The sequence below is a fragment of the Salvelinus namaycush genome, chromosome 12, assembly GCF_016432855.1.
Source record: "Salvelinus namaycush isolate Seneca chromosome 12, SaNama_1.0, whole genome shotgun sequence".
Classification (NCBI taxonomy): domain Eukaryota; kingdom Metazoa; phylum Chordata; class Actinopteri; order Salmoniformes; family Salmonidae; genus Salvelinus; species Salvelinus namaycush.
Window position 1 is genome coordinate 7046056 of NC_052318.1, and position 18732 is coordinate 7064787.

Consider the following 18732-nt stretch of genomic DNA (forward strand, 5'->3'; position numbering starts at 1 on the left):
GAGAAAGGCTGCTCCACCTGCTGTCGGCCCGTCAGAGAAAGGCTGCTCCACCAGCTGTCGGACCGTCAGAGAAAGGCTGCTCCACCTGCTGTCGGCCCGTCAGAGAAAGGCTGCTCCACCTGCTGTCGGTCCGTCAGAGAAAGGCTGCTCCACCTGCTGTCGGTCCGTCAGAGAAAGGCTGCTCCACCTGGTGTCGGCCCGTCAGAGAAAGGCTGCTCCACCTGCTGTCGGCCCGTCAGAGAAAGGCTGCTCCACCTGCTGTCGGTCCGTCAGAGAAAGGCTGCTCCACCTGCTGTCGGTCCGTCAGAGAAAGGCTGCTCCACCTGCTGTCGGCCCGTCAGAGAAAGGCTGCTCCACCTGCTGTCGGCCCGTCAGAGAAAGGCTGCTCCACCAGCTGTCGGTCCGTCAGAGAAAGGCTGCTCCACCTGCTGTCGGCCCGTCAGAGAAAGGCTGCTCCACCTGCTGTCAGCCCATCAGAGAAAGGCTGCTCCACTTGCTGTCGGTCCGTCAGAGAAAGGCTGCTCCACCTGCTGTCGGCCCGTCAGAGAAAGGCTGCTCCACCTGCTGTCGGCCCGTCAGAGAAAGGCTGCTCCACCTGCTGTCGGTCCGTCAGAGAAAGGCTGCTCCACCTGCTGTCGGCCCGTCAGAGAAAGGCTGCTCCACCTGCTGTCGGCCCGTCAGAGAAAGGCTGCTCCACCTGCTGTCGGCCCGTCAGAGAAAGGCTGCTCCACCTGCTGTCGGTCCGTCAGAGAAAGGCTGCTCCACCTGGTGTCGGCCCGTCAGAGAAAGGCTGCTCCACCTGCTGTCGGCCCGTCAGAGAAAGGCTGCTCCACCAGCTGTCGGACCGTCAGAGAAAGGCTGCTCCACCTGCTGTCGGCCCGTCAGAGAAAGGCTGCTCCACCTGCTGTCGGTCCGTCAGAGAAAGGCTGCTCCACCTGCTGTCGGTCCGTCAGAGAAAGGCTGCTCCACCTGGTGTCGGCCCGTCAGAGAAAGGCTGCTCCACCTGCTGTCGGCCCGTCAGAGAAAGGCTGCTCCACCTGCTGTCGGTCCGTCAGAGAAAGGCTGCTCCACCTGCTGTCGGCCCGTCAGAGAAAGGCTGCTCCACCTGCTGTCGGCCCGTCAGAGAAAGGCTGCTCCACCAGCTGTCGGTCCGTCAGAGAAAGGCTGCTCCACCTGCTGTCGGCCCGTCAGAGAAAGGCTGCTCCACCTGCTGTCAGCCCATCAGAGAAAGGCTGCTCCACTTGCTGTCGGTCCGTCAGAGAAAGGCTGCTCCACCTGCTGTCGGCCCGTCAGAGAAAGGCTGCTCCACCTGCTGTCGGCCCGTCAGAGAAAGGCTGCTCCACCTGCTGTCGGTCCGTCAGAGAAAGGCTGCTCCACCTGCTGTCGGCCCGTCAGAGAAAGGCTGCTCCACCTGCTGTCGGCCCGTCAGAGAAAGGTTGCAGCTCAGCTGGACATCACAGCTCATGTCTTGAGTGCTTAAAGTCCATCTATTCACCACAGAGGCTCCTATTACCTTTTATTTTATGACTGATTTGTGACCAGTTCACATGTATATAATTAATTCCAAGGGAATACAGAATTCCATTAAAATTAAAGAGACAAAATATAAAATCCTTAAATCTTTCCCATGTTACATCCAGACTGGTTCTTCTCATTACAAGTCCCATGTTACATCCAGACTGGTTCTTCTCATTACAAGTCCCATGTTACATCCAGACTGGTTCTTCTCATTACAAGTTCCATGTTACATCCAGACTGGTTCTTCTCATTACTCAACTCATCACCAGGAAAACCTTCAGAGTGCCCTTTAGGCCTCTCTGACATAGATTGGAGGATATTGTAAGAATCTATTGTTGGAGAATCTGTAATGGAGGTCATCATAGATAGACTGGAAAAAAGAAATAATATGAAACAGTATGGATTGGATTCCCATGGCCCTTTTGTCTCACTCTGGTTTTAAACTGCCGTTTTGTTTCTTTTACTAGGAATTTTACTGGAATGGTTGAAATGAAGGGTATTGGACAACAGATTTTTTTGAGTTTTGTGACCTGTGAGTCCTCCTTCAGTGTTGTGGTATCTCTTCATGGAGACCTGGCTGGGTCTTCTGAGGACGCCTAAGGGTTCTGTTTAGTCAAGGTTTGGCCTAGTTTCTCTGTGCCTTTTAAAACAGGCTTTTTACAGTTATTCACTGGTGTGCTTTGGGGACCCCCGTTTTGTTTTGTACATGCAATATTCAAAGTGTGGAGAACCATTTCATTATTTAGAAAATGTGTCTGGCCAGGGCCTGGAAGTCTCTGACTCGACGGCTTAAACATGCCAGGTGCAGAGCTCTCCAGTAATGGTGATTACATCCATTCCCACTGTTTGTGTCTGCTTGCCGACGCTGTTTGTGTCTGCTTGCCGATGCTGTTTGTGTCTGCTTGCCGACGCTGTTTGTGTCTGCTTGCCGACGCTGTTTGAGTCTGACCGAAACAAAATGCAAATCACACACACCTCCAGGGCCGTGCACAGACCTTTGTGTGGGAAGGTGCTGAAATATAATAATATGTCTGCAACAACAACAACACACATTATAAGCAAGCTAGTGCCAGTGACTCATTGGCCTAGAGACGATGAGAGATTATTGACATCAGGAAAAGTGTCTATCAGAAGATCATATTGAATGATGATGTAAAGCTGCTAGCTAGTTAGTTATGCTGTCAAAACAATCTCCTTTTAATTTGATTTGAGTTTGTCCTGCTGCTGACAATTGTGTTTTACTAACAAGAAGTCAAATTACCCCAATTTTTTCCCCTGACAGTGAGAGACACACGATAGATCAAACTCAAAAATAGCCTCCTACCAGTCTCAAGCCCAGCGCCCCCGTCGCCAGTGGCCACTGCAAGTCTGACTAGTGCTCTCTTGGTGCGGTAGGATTTTTCAGAGATTCAAGAGCTTATGAAATTAGCAACTATGATGTGAAATTTCTCAATTTAAAATAAAAAATGTAAATAAAAATGAAGAAGTCGTTCCACGAGTGAGCACTTTTTCATTGGAGGGCAAAAGGGCAGGTGCTCAGGCATGAGTTGAGTCCTGTCTGTGCACATGACTGCACACGTCTGTTCATTATAGGACCTTAAATGTCATTTAATTCTAAAAGAAAACCAACCCTCTAAATTCATGTGAATTATTAATTGAAAGAGAGTTTTATGTGCTCATTAATTTATGTTTTCAACGTATTGAAAGGAGCAAATGTTTGAGTTAGCTACTTTACAGTCTGTAACTATGGTTTATGGGATAATTCCTTATTTGGTCGTACTGAATTAATGGCTCATTCCCCAGTGTAATTTTAATTAGCATATGCACACATTCAGTTAAAGCAACATCAATGTATCTCATTGCAAAAACAGACGGAGTAAGCTAAGTGCTACCACTGAAACTGGGTCATGAGATAATCCCCTGGTCATATGTCAATCATATTTAATAACTCCAAGTATGCTGACACACTGCAGTCACAGATAGCCCACTTTCAGTAGCTTTGACACATACTGCAAAATACCCTGAGCCTTGCCTTCTGAATAATGAGTATCTAACATAGGCTAAGTCACATACAATGCTATGCTAAGCCAATAAAATGTTGCAGTGGATTAAGAAGTGCATTCTGATTAGTCAGCCTTTGAATTTTCATCACCAAGTAACAGAGAGACTATCAAGCAAAATATGGCGCTTAGCCTCAAGCATTTAGTGAAAGTCGTAAGACTTCTGTACCTTATCAGGGAATCTTCCTCCCAATTCCCCACACTAATGAAGCTTTAATTGGGCCCTCATTCACTGGCCTATCAGCCTGATCACGCCACTGACTGGCTATTAAAGCTCATCTGGAGATGCAACAATAACCAGGCATATAGTTTTGTCCTCCTGGCTGTTCCACTATCTTCATAGGCCTGGCCTCTCTCGGATGAATGGTAGTCATCCTAGCCCATCCTCATTAACTCAGTTGATAAGCAATTAAAAACAATGTTAACGAAACCATCTCTCACCTCTCTATACTTTGATCACAGAGGAGAGGAGAGGAGAGGAGAGGAGAGGAGAGGAGAGGAGAGGAGAGGAGAGGAGAGGAGAGGAGAGGAGAGGAGAGGAGAGCTCTCTCCAAAGCAGACGACGGCAGTAATTCTAGGAAGATTAAAAGCGGAAAAAGGCTCCAGGTTTATTTGATAGCAGGAAAAGATTTGAAAGAAGAAGTCCTCTGCCAGGAAGTTCAACGTACGGTCTCATCTACTGTCTGGTTCCTCTGAGCCTCTAGCCTGAAGGGGGACCAAAACACTACTGTAGAGTATAGGAAGTGGATAAATCACCCAGGGGTCACTAACAGTGTCCTTGAGTGAAATGTTCTGCATTAATAGCGAAGCCATGTACTGTAAACGCATGATTTATTTAGCTGCATAAGGTATAAAGCTGAACTGCATATGTAAACAGGATCTATGTTGGAGAGACCAGTGCAGTTCTACAGTACATGTTCTTTCTGGATGTTCCGACACGGCTGACTGGCGAGGATGCTTTTGTTCATGGATTTGCGATAGTCGAGGACGTGCGACTCTCTTCCTGTTCACCGTCACTGGTCCATTTGTTCCCCCACAGACTGCTCTATCAACCACAGGACATATTCTGACACCCACAAACATGTAGGCTAGATAGAGATAAGATAACACGCGCGCGCGCACGCACGCACACACACACACACACACACACACACACACACACACACACACACACACACACACACACACACACACACACACACACACACACACACACACACACACACACACACACACACACACACACACACACTCGGGACCGCGGCATCTGGTGCTTCATCTGGAAGCTGCCATGACTGACAGAGCATGAGGTGGACGGGTGCATCCAAGGGGAAAGCGGTCAGCAGACACTGTTAACACGACACCACATGTCCAGTCCAGTCAGAAAGGAACTGTGGAACTAGACCACTGTTAAAGGAAGGCCATGATACAAGTTCCACTACACCAGAACAAATCAATATCCAACTATCATTTAACAACTTTTTTCCACATGAAGGCAATGATTTGAAGTAGGCTGTTTGATCAGAAAGGTAAAGGTCAAATTGAAATACCGTTAGACAGATGAACCTGTGACATTCAAACCCCAAGAGAGATATGAGAGATATGACCCAGGACAAAAACAGCATGGGCCATCCGCTTACAGCACTATATGAATTGTAAGATATAATTTAAATGTCACAAAGCACAGTTGTAGCCTACTGTATACCGACAATGGTTCTGCTGCCATACACTATGAGTGGTATTTATATTTTAGTAGACTCTCTTATTCAGAGGGACTTACAGTAAGTAGTAAGAGCAAAAATATTCATAATTTTTAAAAGTACATTTTTTATTCTGGTCCCCTCTTGGGAACCAAACCCACAACTCTGGTGTTTTGCGAGAGCCATGCTTTACCAACTGAGCCATGCTTTACCAACTGAGCCATGCTTTACCAACTGAGCCATGCTTTACCAACTGAGCCATGCTTTACCAACTGAGCCATGCTTTACCAACTGAGCCATGCTTTACCAACTGAGCCATGCCCTTCCAACTGAGCCATGCCCTTCCAACTGAGCCATGCTTTACCAACTGAGCCATGCTTTACCAACTGAGCCATGCTTTACCAACTGAGCCATGCCCTTCCAACTGAGCCATGCTTTACCAACTGAGCCATGCTTTACCAACTGAGCCATGCCCTTCCAACTGAGCCATGCTTTACCAACTGAGCCATGCTTTACCAACTGAGCCATGCCCTTCCAACTGAGCCATGCTTTACCAACTGAGCCATGCCCTTCCAACTGAGCCATGCTTTACAAACTGAGCCATGCTTTACCAACTGAGCCATGCCCTTCCAACTGAGCCATGCTTTACCAACTGAGCCATGCCCTTCCAACTGAGCCATGCTTTACCAACTGAGCCATGCTTTACAAACTGAGCCATGCTTTACCAACTGAGCCATGCTTTACCAACTGAGCCATGCTTTACCAACTGAGCCATGCCCTTCCAACTGAGCCATGCTTTACCAACTGAGCCATGCTTTACCAACTGAGCCATGCTTTACCAACTGAGCCATGCCCTTCCAACTGAGCCATGCTTTACCAACTGAGCCATGCTTTACCAACTGAGCCATGCTTTACCAACTGAGCCATGCTTTACCAACTGAGCCATGCTTTACCAACTGAGCCATGCCCTTCCAACTGAGCCATGCTTTACCAACTGAGCCATGCTTTACCAACTGAGCCATGCTTTACCAACTGAGCCATGCCCTTCCAACTGAGCCATGCTTTACCAACTGAGCCATGCTTTACCAACTGAGCCATGCTTTACCAACTGAGCCATGCCCTTCCAACTGAGCCATGCTTTACCAACTGAGCCATGCTTTACCAACTGAGCTATGCTTTACCAACTGAGCCATGCTTTACCAACTGAGCCATGCTTTACCAACTGAGCCATGCCCTTCCAACTGAGCCATGCTTTACCAACTGAGCCATGCTTTACCAACTGAGCCATGCTTTACCAACTGAGCCATGCCCTTCCAACTGAGCCATGCTTTACCAACTGAGCCATGCTTTACCAACTGAGCCATGCTTTACCAACTGAGCCATGCCCTTCCAACTGAGCCATGCTTTACCAACTGAGCCATGCTTTACCAACTGAGCTATGCTTTACCAACTGAGCCATGCTTTACCAACTGAGCCATGCTTTACCAACTGAGCCATGCCCTTCCAACTGAGCCATGCTTTACCAACTGAGCCATGCTTTACCAACTGAGCCATGCTTTACCAACTGAGCCATGCTTTACCAACTGAGCCATGCTTTACCAACTGAGCTACACAGGTATTCTCTGCATGCTATCCATCTGTAATGACAACTCTGTCTTTTGCAACCGTGGCAAACATTACATGGGTCATCATTACAAATCAAATCAAATGTTATTGGTCACATGCACGTGTTTAGCAGATGTTATTGGTCACATGCACGTGTTTAGCAGATGTTATTGGTCACATGCACGTGTTTAGCAGATGTTATTGGTCACATACACGTGTTTAGCAGATGTTATTGGTCACATACACGTGTTTAGCAGATGTTATTGGTCACATGCACGTGTTTAGCAGATGTTATTGGTCACATGCACGTGTTTAGCAGATGTTATTGGTCACATACACGTGTTTAGCAGATGTTATTGGTCACATACACGTGTTTAGCAGATGTTATTGGTCACATACACGTGTTTAGCAGATGTTATTGGTCACATGCACGTGTTTAGCAGATGTTATTGGTCACATGCACGTGTTTAGCAGATGTTATTGGTCACATGCACGTGTTTAGCAGATGTTATTGGTCACATGCACGTGTTTAGCAGATGTTATTGGTCACATGCACGTGTTTAGCAGATGTTATTGGTCACATGCACGTGTTTAGCAGATGTTATTGGTCACATGCACGTGTTTAGCAGATGTTATTGGTCACATACACGTGTTTAGCAGATGTTATTGGTCACATACACGTGTTTAGCAGATGTTATTGGTCACGTACACGTGTTTAGCAGATGTTATTGGTCACATGCACGTGTTTAGCAGATGTTATTGGTCACGTACACGTGTTTAGCAGATGTTATTGGTCACATGCACGTGTTTAGCAGATGTTATTGGTCACATGCACGTGTTTAGCAGATGTTATTGGTCACATGCACGTGTTTAGCAGATGTTATTGGTCACATGCACGTGTTTAGCAGATGTTATTGGTCACATACACGTGTTTAGCAGATGTTATTGGTCACGTACACGTGTTTAGCAGATGTTATTGGTCACATGCACGTGTTTAGCAGATGTTATTGGTCACATGCACGTGTTTAGCAGATGTTATTGGTCACATGCACGTGTTTAGCAGATGTTATTGGTCACATGCACGTGTTTAGCAGATGTTATTGGTCACATGCACGTGTTTAGCAGATGTTATTGGTCACATGCACGTGTTTAGCAGATGTTATTGGTCACGTACACGTGTTTAGCAGATGTTATTGGTCACGTACACGTGTTTAGCAGATGTTATTGGTCACATGCACGTGTTTAGCAGATGTTATTGGTCACATGCACGTGTTTAGCAGATGTTATTGGTCACATGCACGTGTTTAGCAGATGTTATTGGTCACATGCACGTGTTTAGCAGATGTTATTGGTCACATGCACGTGTTTAGCAGATGTTATTGGTCACGTACACGTGTTTAGCAGATGTTATTGGTCACGTACACGTGTTTAGCAGATGTTATTGGTCACGTACACGTGTTTAGCAGATGTTATTGGTCACGTACACGTGTTTAGCAGATGTTATTGGTCACATGCACGTGTTTAGCAGATGTTATTGGTCACATGCACGTGTTTAGCAGATGTTATTGGTCACATGCACGTGTTTAGCAGATGTTATTGGTCACATGCACGTGTTTAGCAGATGTTATTGGTCACATGCACGTGTTTAGCAGATGTTATTGGTCACATGCACGTGTTTAGCAGGTGTTATTGGTCACATGCACGTGTTTAGCAGATGTTATTGGTCACATGCACGTGTTTAGCAGATGTTATTGGTCACATGCACGTGTTTAGCAGATGTTATTGGTCACATGCACGTGTTTAGCAGATGTTATTGGTCACATGCACGTGTTTAGCAGATGTTATTGGTCACATGCACGTGTTTAGCAGATGTTATTGGTCACATGCACGTGTTTAGCAGATGTTATTGGTCACATGCACGTGTTTAGCAGGTGTTATTGGTCACATGCACGTGTTTAGCAGATGTTATTGGTCACATGCACGTGTTTAGCAGATGTTATTGGTCACATGCACGTGTTTAGCAGATGTTATTGGTCACATGCACGTGTTTAGCAGATGTTATTGGTCACATGCACGTGTTTAGCAGATGTTATTGGTCACATGCACGTGTTTAGCAGATGTTATTGGTCACATGCACGTGTTTAGCAGATGTTATTGGTCACATGCACGTGTTTAGCAGATGTTATTGGTCACATGCACGTGTTTAGCAGATGTTATTGGTCACATGCACGTGTTTAGCAGATGTTATTGGTCACATACACGTGTTTAGCAGATGTTATTGGTCACATGCACGTGTTTAGCAGATGTTATTGGTCACATACACGTGTTTAGCAGATGTTATTGGTCACATGCACGTGTTTAGCAGATGTTATTGGTCACATGCACGTGTTTAGCAGATGTTATTGGTCACATGCACGTGTTTAGCAGATGTTATTGGTCACATGCACGTGTTTAGCAGATGTTATTGGTCACATGCACGTGTTTAGCAGATGTTATTGGTCACATGCACGTGTTTAGCAGATGTTATTGGTCACATGCACGTGTTTAGCAGATGTTATTGGTCACATGCACGTGTTTAGCAGGTGTTATTGGTCACATACACGTGTTTAGCAGATGTTATTGGTCACATGCACGTGTTTAACAGATGTTATTGGTTACATACACGTGTTTAACAGATGTTATTGGTCACATGCACGTGTTTAGCAGATGTTATTGGTCACATGCACGTGTTTAGCAGATGTTATTGGTCACATGCACGTGTTTAGCAGATGTTATTGGTCACATGCACGTGTTTAGCAGATGTTATTGGTCACATGCACGTGTTTAGCAGATGTTATTGGTCACATGCACGTGTTTAGCAGATGTTATTGGTCACATGCACGTGTTTAGCAGATGTTATTGGTCACATGCACGTGTTTAGCAGATGTTATTGGTCACATGCACGTGTTTAGCAGATGTTATTGCGGGTGTAGTGAAATGCTTGTTACCAACAAGCATTCAAGTCTCACTGATGAATCATCCAGCTTTCTTCAAGTACAACCACCTCATGTTTAAATTAGAACCACACATGGGATTACTATAGCCTGCAAGCGAACTCGCACCAGACAGCAATGTGTTTCCACTTGAACATACAAGGTGTTTAAGTGGAGATGAATACCACAGCAGGTTAACTGTGAACGCTATCTATTTTTAAAAAAGAGGGAGAAACGTGTAAGTGTTTTTAAAACAACATTAGCACCTGCCTTCTGGCAAGCAGTGAATAGAGAATGCTGTTATTTCTATCAACAACAACAAAAAGTTGACCATTTTTCCACTTGGAAACGGCAGGTTCGCTCAGCCTTATTCATGGTTTCCTCGGGCGTAAAGGTGGTGGAATTATGAGGGAATTACGTCAAGGTCAGAATACAGTTTATCTGTACACACACCTCCGCCAGACCTTCATTTTGTAGTTCTCCACCATTAGAAAATAGCAGGTGAATAGCATGCTATTCTCATGCTTAAATTCAAGGTCATATTATGCATAGAGAGAAAAGTGCATAAAAAATGTAATTATGTTCCATTTACGGGCGCTTAACTCGGGTTGGAATCGGTGCCCTTGTGAGTAGTGCTTGTTGTGCTACCTTACTGCAGCAAAACGTATGTGACCGTTTGAGTGTCAACTACTGTTGCTCTCACGACTAATTCATTAAAAATGACTTCCTGTGGAATTCTTGTTATCTCATTTGCATTCACCACAGATAAAACAGTAGCTCCACTGCTGAAGTAAACAAAAGCGAAACAGACAGACCGCTGCTTCGTAGAGGGTTGTTAAATTCACAAGCAATCTAGTAGTCAACATACTACAGCAATGTTACAGCGCACTGTACCAATAACTGACGAGGACAGATGCTGCAGGCAGGACAAATTGGAGGGAGGCATTGATAGCCATCTGGATAGAGGGAAGATCATTGTAAAGACCAAGGTAAACAGACTCCCAGGCACATAGAACTGAGAGAGTAGTGAAGGTCATTGGAAACAGTAAAGACCAAGGTAAACAGACTCCCAGGCACATAGAACTGAGAGAGTAGTGAAGGTCATTGGAAACAGTAAAGACAAAGTAAACAGACTCCCTGGCACATAGAACTGAGAGAGTAGTGAAGGTCATTGGAAACAGTAAAGACCAAAGTAAACAGACTCCCAGGCACATAGAACTGAGAGAGTAGTGAAGGTCATTGGAAACAGTAAAGACCAAAGTAAACAGACTCCCTGGCACATAGAACTGAGAGAGTTGTGATGGTCATAGGAAACAGTAAAGACCAAGGTAAACAGACTCCCAGGCACATAGAACTGAGAGAGTAGTGAAGGTCATTGGAAACAGTAAAGACCAAAGTAAACAGACTCCCTGGCACATAGAACTGAGAGAGTTGTGATGGTCATAGGAAACAGTAAAGACCAAGGTAAACAGACTCCCAGGCACATAGAACTGAGAGAGTAGTGAAGGTCATTGGAAACCGTAAAGACCAAAGTAAACAGACTCCCTGGCACATAGAACTGAGAGAGTAGTGAAGGTCATTGGAAACAGTAAAGACCAAGGTAAACAGACTCCCAGGCACATAGAACTGAGAGAGTAGTGAAGGTCATTGGAAACAGTAAAGACCAATGTAAACAGACTCCCAGGCACATAGAACTGAGAGAGTTGTGAAGGTCATTGGAAACAGTAAAGACCAATGTAAACAGACTCCCAGGCACATAGAACTGAGAGAGTTGTGAAGGTCATTGGAAACAGTAAAGACCAATGTAAACAGACTCCCAGGCACATAGAACTGAGAGAGTAGTGAAGGTGCAGCAATATAAGGACCATTTTCAGATAAAATAATTTCCAGAGAAAAGAAACTAAAAGTATTGCATTGTACAACAATCCTGGTTTTATGTCTGTAACTGCTGGTGTAAAGACAGCCTACTGTAGACTATGCATTTCTTGCATATAAAAACCTCTGCTGCAAAAGCCATGTTATATCCTTTATTTTGGCCTTGTACAGCAAAGCCTTTATGGGCACCTGTTCATTTTACCTCTCACTGCTCTGATCAACTATCCCCAAAATGGAGCCTGTACAGAAGCCAGCTCTCACTGCTCTGATCAACTATCCCCAAAATGGAGCCTGTACAGAAGCCAGCTCTCACTGCTCTTATCAACTATCCCCAAAATGGAGCCTGTACAGAAGCCAGCTCTCACTGCTCTGATCAACTTTCCCCAAAATGGAGCCTGTACAGAAGCCAGCTCTCACTGCTCTGATCAACTTTCCCCAAAATGGAGCCTGTACAGAAGCCAGCTCTCCTGCTCTTGGTCATTATCATTTTGAATTGGGGCCAAGTTGAGATTTGCCTGGACATTAGGTTAGGAATGCAGCACTGTGTGAGGCTGGGTGGTGAGGCTGACAGTGCCAGAACATCCTGTGGCCCACTGACCAGACTTCACCTCAGCAGCAGCAGGAGGAGGATTCATCAGTACTGATGGATGACTGGCTGGTAGTCCTTAGAGACAGACACAGTGCTATCACTAGCCTCTGTCAAGGTGCTGTATTAGGGGTCTGAGAATGCCAAGGTGATTTGCAGCTCCAGAAAGGGCATCCCAGGAAAATGGCACCATTTGTCAAAACAACAACAGAACTACCAATGTTTATAACTGTACCTGTTTGTTTTAGAGTTGGTTGATGGGCAAGATACTGAAACACATTACTATTCTAGTGTGTTTCATATTCGAAAGGGACGGATGGCGCTTTTGATCTTGTGAAAGAGGACACATTCAGCAGCATAATGTTACATCTGCTATGGATCATTTGATGTTCGAGGCTAATGGGAGGATTGTGCTCTTGGGTCGGATGAGGAAAACTTAGAATAAAGTTTATTCATGAGCCCTAGAGGTGGATGTTCTACAGACTGTAAACTGTGGTTGCTTCCAGTATCATTTAACAACGGCTCTATGTGTTTCTATTCTATAGCAAGACACACATGGACAGTTGCTGATAAAAACAACAATTGCAGCATGACTTCTTAATGTTTGCCCCTAAGCTCCCCGCTACACATTAAACATGCTAGTTTCCTGCATACAGTTTCTTATGGCTATTCAAAAACCTTAGTGCCATGTTTATCAGGACTATAACCATACAATAGTTCCTTTCAGTGAGTTTCTAGGGTAGGATTTGTATCACACAGGGCCATTGGGAAAGGCTATGCGCCAACGGCTTAAAGCCATGATGTCTGTGGAGATGAGACCAGGATCACCACCACTGGTGTAACGCAGTTTCTCTACAACCCCCCACAAGGTCTCTGCGTTCTCGCCCAGCTTGGATTTGAATAGATTTATTAGGATTCCCAGTAGCCTACGCCAACGGTGACAGCTAGTCTTACTGGGGTCCAACACAGAACAAAAAATACATTAAAGACAAAAGACTTTATAACGCACAGTACCAGTCAAAAGTTTGGACACACCTACTCATTCAAGGGTTTTTCTTTATTTTTACTATTTTCTACATTTTAGAATAATAGTGAAGACATCAACAAAATTGAATAAAACATATGTTTCCAAACGTTTGACTGGTACTGTACATACATTTGAAAACATTAACATGTAGTGTGTGTGTGTGTGTGTGTGCGCATCAATCAGTTACACATACATGTCACTACATACACACAACATGTACTGTAGGTCACATGGGGGAGAGGCGTTGTGCCATGAGGTGTTGAAACCAGGTTTGCTGTGCACTTGCGCTATATAAGATGGAGTTCCATGCACTCAAGGCCTTGTATGATACTGTGTTTCCTTGAATTTTATCTGGACCTGGGGACTGAAAATACCACTGTTGGCATGTCTGGTAGGGTAAGTGTGTGTGTCAGAGCTGTGTATAAGTTGACTATGCAAACAATTAGGGATTTCCAACACATTAATGTTTCTTATGAAAACAAAAAGGGATGCAGTCAGTATTTCCTCAACTCTTAGCCAAAAGAGACTGGCAGCATAGTATTAATATCAGCCCTCTGATTACAATGGAGAGCAAGACGTGCCGTTCTGTTCTTGGATAGAAAGTTGTGCGTAAAACCAGTCTATTAATGGCTAATAATACAATCAGCCCACCCTTAAAACACTAGCTATCCAGGGATTATTTTATCATGCAGTGTAGACTACTATCTACAGCTATATACTATATTTAGTTGCTATTTAGCTGCTATTAATAAAAAATACAAATATACACATTAAATAGACTAACAATGAGGAAAAACATAGTTGGCTAAATTGGATGAATTCAGTCACTATGTATTGTTAAACTCAGTGGGTTTTGTATGGCTTACTGCCTACACAAATGGCCTGCAATATTCATGAAATCAAATTAAATTAAATCCAACTTGAGGGACTCGCCTGGTCTTCTGAAGTCCTCCTTGCATCTTCTCTTTGCGTCTGTTTTCCTCTTTTTCTCTGTCTGTCTCACTAGTTTTTTGTACAGAACAGACAGAATAGACAGAACAGACAGAACAAAAAAGACAGAACACAACATAACAGACAGAACAGAACAGACAGAACAGAACAGACATAACAGACATACCAGAAGAGACAGAACAGACATAACAGAACAGACAGAACAGAACAGACAGAATAGACAGACCAGAACAGACAGAACAGACAGAACAGAACAGAGCAGACAGAACAGACAGAACAGAACAGACAGAATAGAACAGACAGAACAGAACAGACAGAGCAGAACAGACAGAGCAGAACAGACAGAATAGACAGAACAGAACAGAACAGACAGAACAGACAGAATAGAACAGAACAGACAGAATAGACAGAACAGAACAGACAGAATAGAACAGAACAGAACAGAACAGACAGAACAGACAGAATAGAACAGAACAGACAGAATAGACAGAACAGAACAGACAGAATAGACAGAACAGAACAGAACAGACAGAATAGAACAGAACAGACAGAATAGACAGAACAGAACAGACAGAACAGACAGAATAGAACAGAACAGACAGAATAGACAGAACAGAACAGACAGAATAGAACAGAACAGAACAGAACAGACAGAACAGACAGAATAGAACAGAACAGACAGAATAGACAGAACAGAACAGACAGAATAGACAGAACAGAACAGACAGAATAGACAGAACAGAACAGACAGAATAGACAGAACAGAACAGACAGAATAGACAGAACAGAACAGACAGAATAGAACAGAACAGACAGAACAGACATACCAGAACAGACATACCAGAACAGACATAACAGAACAGAACAGACAGAACAGACATACCAGAACAGACATAACAGAACAGAACAGACAGAACAGGCATACCAGAACAGACATACCAGAACAGACAGAACAGAACAGATATAACAGAACCGGCATAACTTACAGAACAGAACAGGCAGAACAGAACAGACATAACAGAACCGACAAAACCGACAGAATAGTACAGAACAGACAGAACAGTACAGACAGAAAATAACCGACAGAACAGAGCAGATGGAACACAACCGACAGAACAAAACAGACAGAACAGACAGAATAGACAGAACAGAACAGACAGAACAGACATAACCGAACCAGCAGAACAGACGGAACAGACAGAACACAGAACATACGGAACGTACAGAACAGACCAAAAATGCTGAACAGAATAGACAGCACAGACAGAACGAAGGGACAGAACAGAACAGACAGAACAGGACAGAATAGAACAGACTGTACAGAACAGCCTGAACATAACATACAGAACAAACAGAACAGACTGTACAGAACATAACAGACAGAACAGAACAGACAGAACATACCAGAACAGACATAACATAACAGACAGAACTAACAGAACAGATGGAACAGACAGAACAGAACAGAACAGACTGTACAGAACAGAGAGAATAGATGAAACATAACAGACAGAACAGTACAGACAGAACAGTACATACAGAACAGAACAGACCAGACAGAACAGAACAGACAGAACAGAACAGACAGAACAGACCAGACCAGACAGAACAGAACAGACAGAACAGAACAGACAGAACAGACAGAACAGAACATACAGAACAGAACAGACCAGACAGAACAGAACAGACAGAACAGAACAGAAGGGACAGAACAGAACAGACAGAACAGAACAGACAGAACAGACAGAACAGACAGAACAGACAGAACAGAACAGAACAGACAGAATAGAACAGACAGAACAGAACAGACAGAACAGAACAGACAGAACAGAACAGACAGAATAGACAGAACAGAACAGAACAGACAGAATAGAACAGACAGAACAGAACAGACAGAGCAGACAGAACAGACCAGACAGAACAGACCAGACAGAACAGAACAGACAGAACAGAACAGACAGAACAGAACAGACAGAACAGAACAGACAGAAAAGAACAGACAGAACAGAACAGAACAGACAGAACAGAACAGACAGAACAGAAGGGACAGAACAGAACAGACAGAACAGAACAGACAGAACAGAACAGACAGAACAGAACAGACAGAACAGAACAGACAGAACAGAACAGACAGAACAGAACAGACAGAACAGAACAGACAGAACAGAACAGAACAGAACAGACAGAACAGAAGGGACAGAACAGAACAGACAGAACAGACAGAATAGATGGAACACAACAGACAGAACAGTACAGACAGAACAGAACAGACAGAACAGAACAGACAGAACAGAACAGACATAACAGAACAGACAGAACAGAACAGACAGAACAGAACAGACAGAACAGAACAGACAGAACAGAACAGACAGAACAGACAGAACATACCAGCCAGAACAGACAGAATATACAGAACAGTACAGACAGAACTGGGCAGAGAGAACAGAATAGACAGACCAGAACAGACAGAACAGGTCAGACAGAATAGACAGAACAGTACAGACAGAACAGACAGCACTGGCATAACAGTACAGACACAACCGACAGAACAGAATACACATAACAGTACAGACAGAACTGCCACAACAGTACAGAAATAACAGGCTGAACAGACATGATAGACCAGACAGAACAGAACAGATCAGATAAAACAGACAGAGCATAACAGAACAGACAGAACTGAATAGACAGAACAGACCAGACAGAACAGACAGAGCATAACAGAACAGACAGACCGGACAGAACAGAACAGATCAGATAAAACAGACAGAGCATAACAGAACAGACAGAACTGAATAGACAGAACAGATCAGACAGAACAGACAGAGCATAACAGAACAGACAGACCAGACAGAACAGACAGAACTGAATAGACATAATAAACAGACAGAGTAAACAGAACACACTAAACTGACAGAACAGAACAGACAGAACAGACAGAACAGACAGAACAGACAGAACAGGCAGAACAGACAGACCAGACAGAACAGACAGAACAGACAGAACAGACAGAACAGACAGAACAGAACAGACAGAACAGACAGAACAGACAGAACAGGCAGAACAGAACAGACAGAACAGACAGAACAGACAGAACAGAACAGACAGAACAGACAGAACAGGCAGAACAGAACAGAACAGACAGAACAGACAGAACAGACAGAACAGAACAGACAGAACAGACAGAACAGACAGAACAGACAGAACAGACAGAACAGAACAGACAGAACAGACAGAACAGACAGAACAGGCAGAACAGGCAGAACAGACAGAACAGAACAGACAGAACAGACAGAACAGACAGAACAGAACAGACAGAACAGAACAGACAGAACAGAACAGACAGAACAGACAGAACAGACAGAACAGACAGACAGAACAGAACAGACAGAACAGACCAGGCAGAACAGACAGAACAGAACAGACAGAACAGACAGAACAGACAGAACAGACAGAACAGGCAGAACAGACAGAACAGACAGAACAGACAGAACAGACAGAACAGAACAGAACAGACAGAACAGACAGAACAGACAGAACAGAACAGAACAGAACAGACAGAACAGAACAGAACAGACAGAACAGACAGAACAGACAGAACAGACAGAACAGACAGAACAGAACAGAACAGAACAGACAGAACAGAACAGAACAGACAGAACAGAACAGAACAGACAGAACAGACAGAACAGAACAGAACAGAACAGACAGAACAGAACAGAACAGAACAGAACAGAACAGAACAGACAGAACAGAACAGAACAGACAGAACAGAACAGAACAGACAGAACAGACAGAACATACAGAACAGACAGAACAGACAGAACAGAACAGACAGAACAGAACAGAACAGAACAGACAGAACAGACAGAACAGACAGAACAGACAGAACAGAACAGAACAGAACAGAACAGAACAGACAGAACAGACAGAACAGACAGAACAGAACAGACAGAACAGAACAGAACAGAACAGACAGAACAGACAGAACAGACAGAACAGACAGAACAGAACAGACAGAACAGAACAGAACAGAACAGACAGAACAGGCAGAACAGACAGAACAGACAGAACAGACAGAACAGAACAGAACAGAACAGACAGAACAGACAGAACAGACAGAACAGAACAGACAGAACAGACAGAACAGACAGAACAGAACAGAACAGAACAGACAGAACAGAACAGAACAGACAGAACAGACAGAACAGACAGAACAGAACAGACAGAACAGAACAGAACAGAACAGAACAGACAGAACAGACAGAACAGACAGAACAGGCAGAACAGACAGAACAGACAGAACAGACAGAACAGACAGAACAGAACAGGCAGAACAGAACAGACAGACAGAACAGACAGAAGAGATGGAACAGACAGAACAGAACAGACAGACCAGACAGAACAGAACAGAACAGACTGCAGGTAGCCTAGCTGT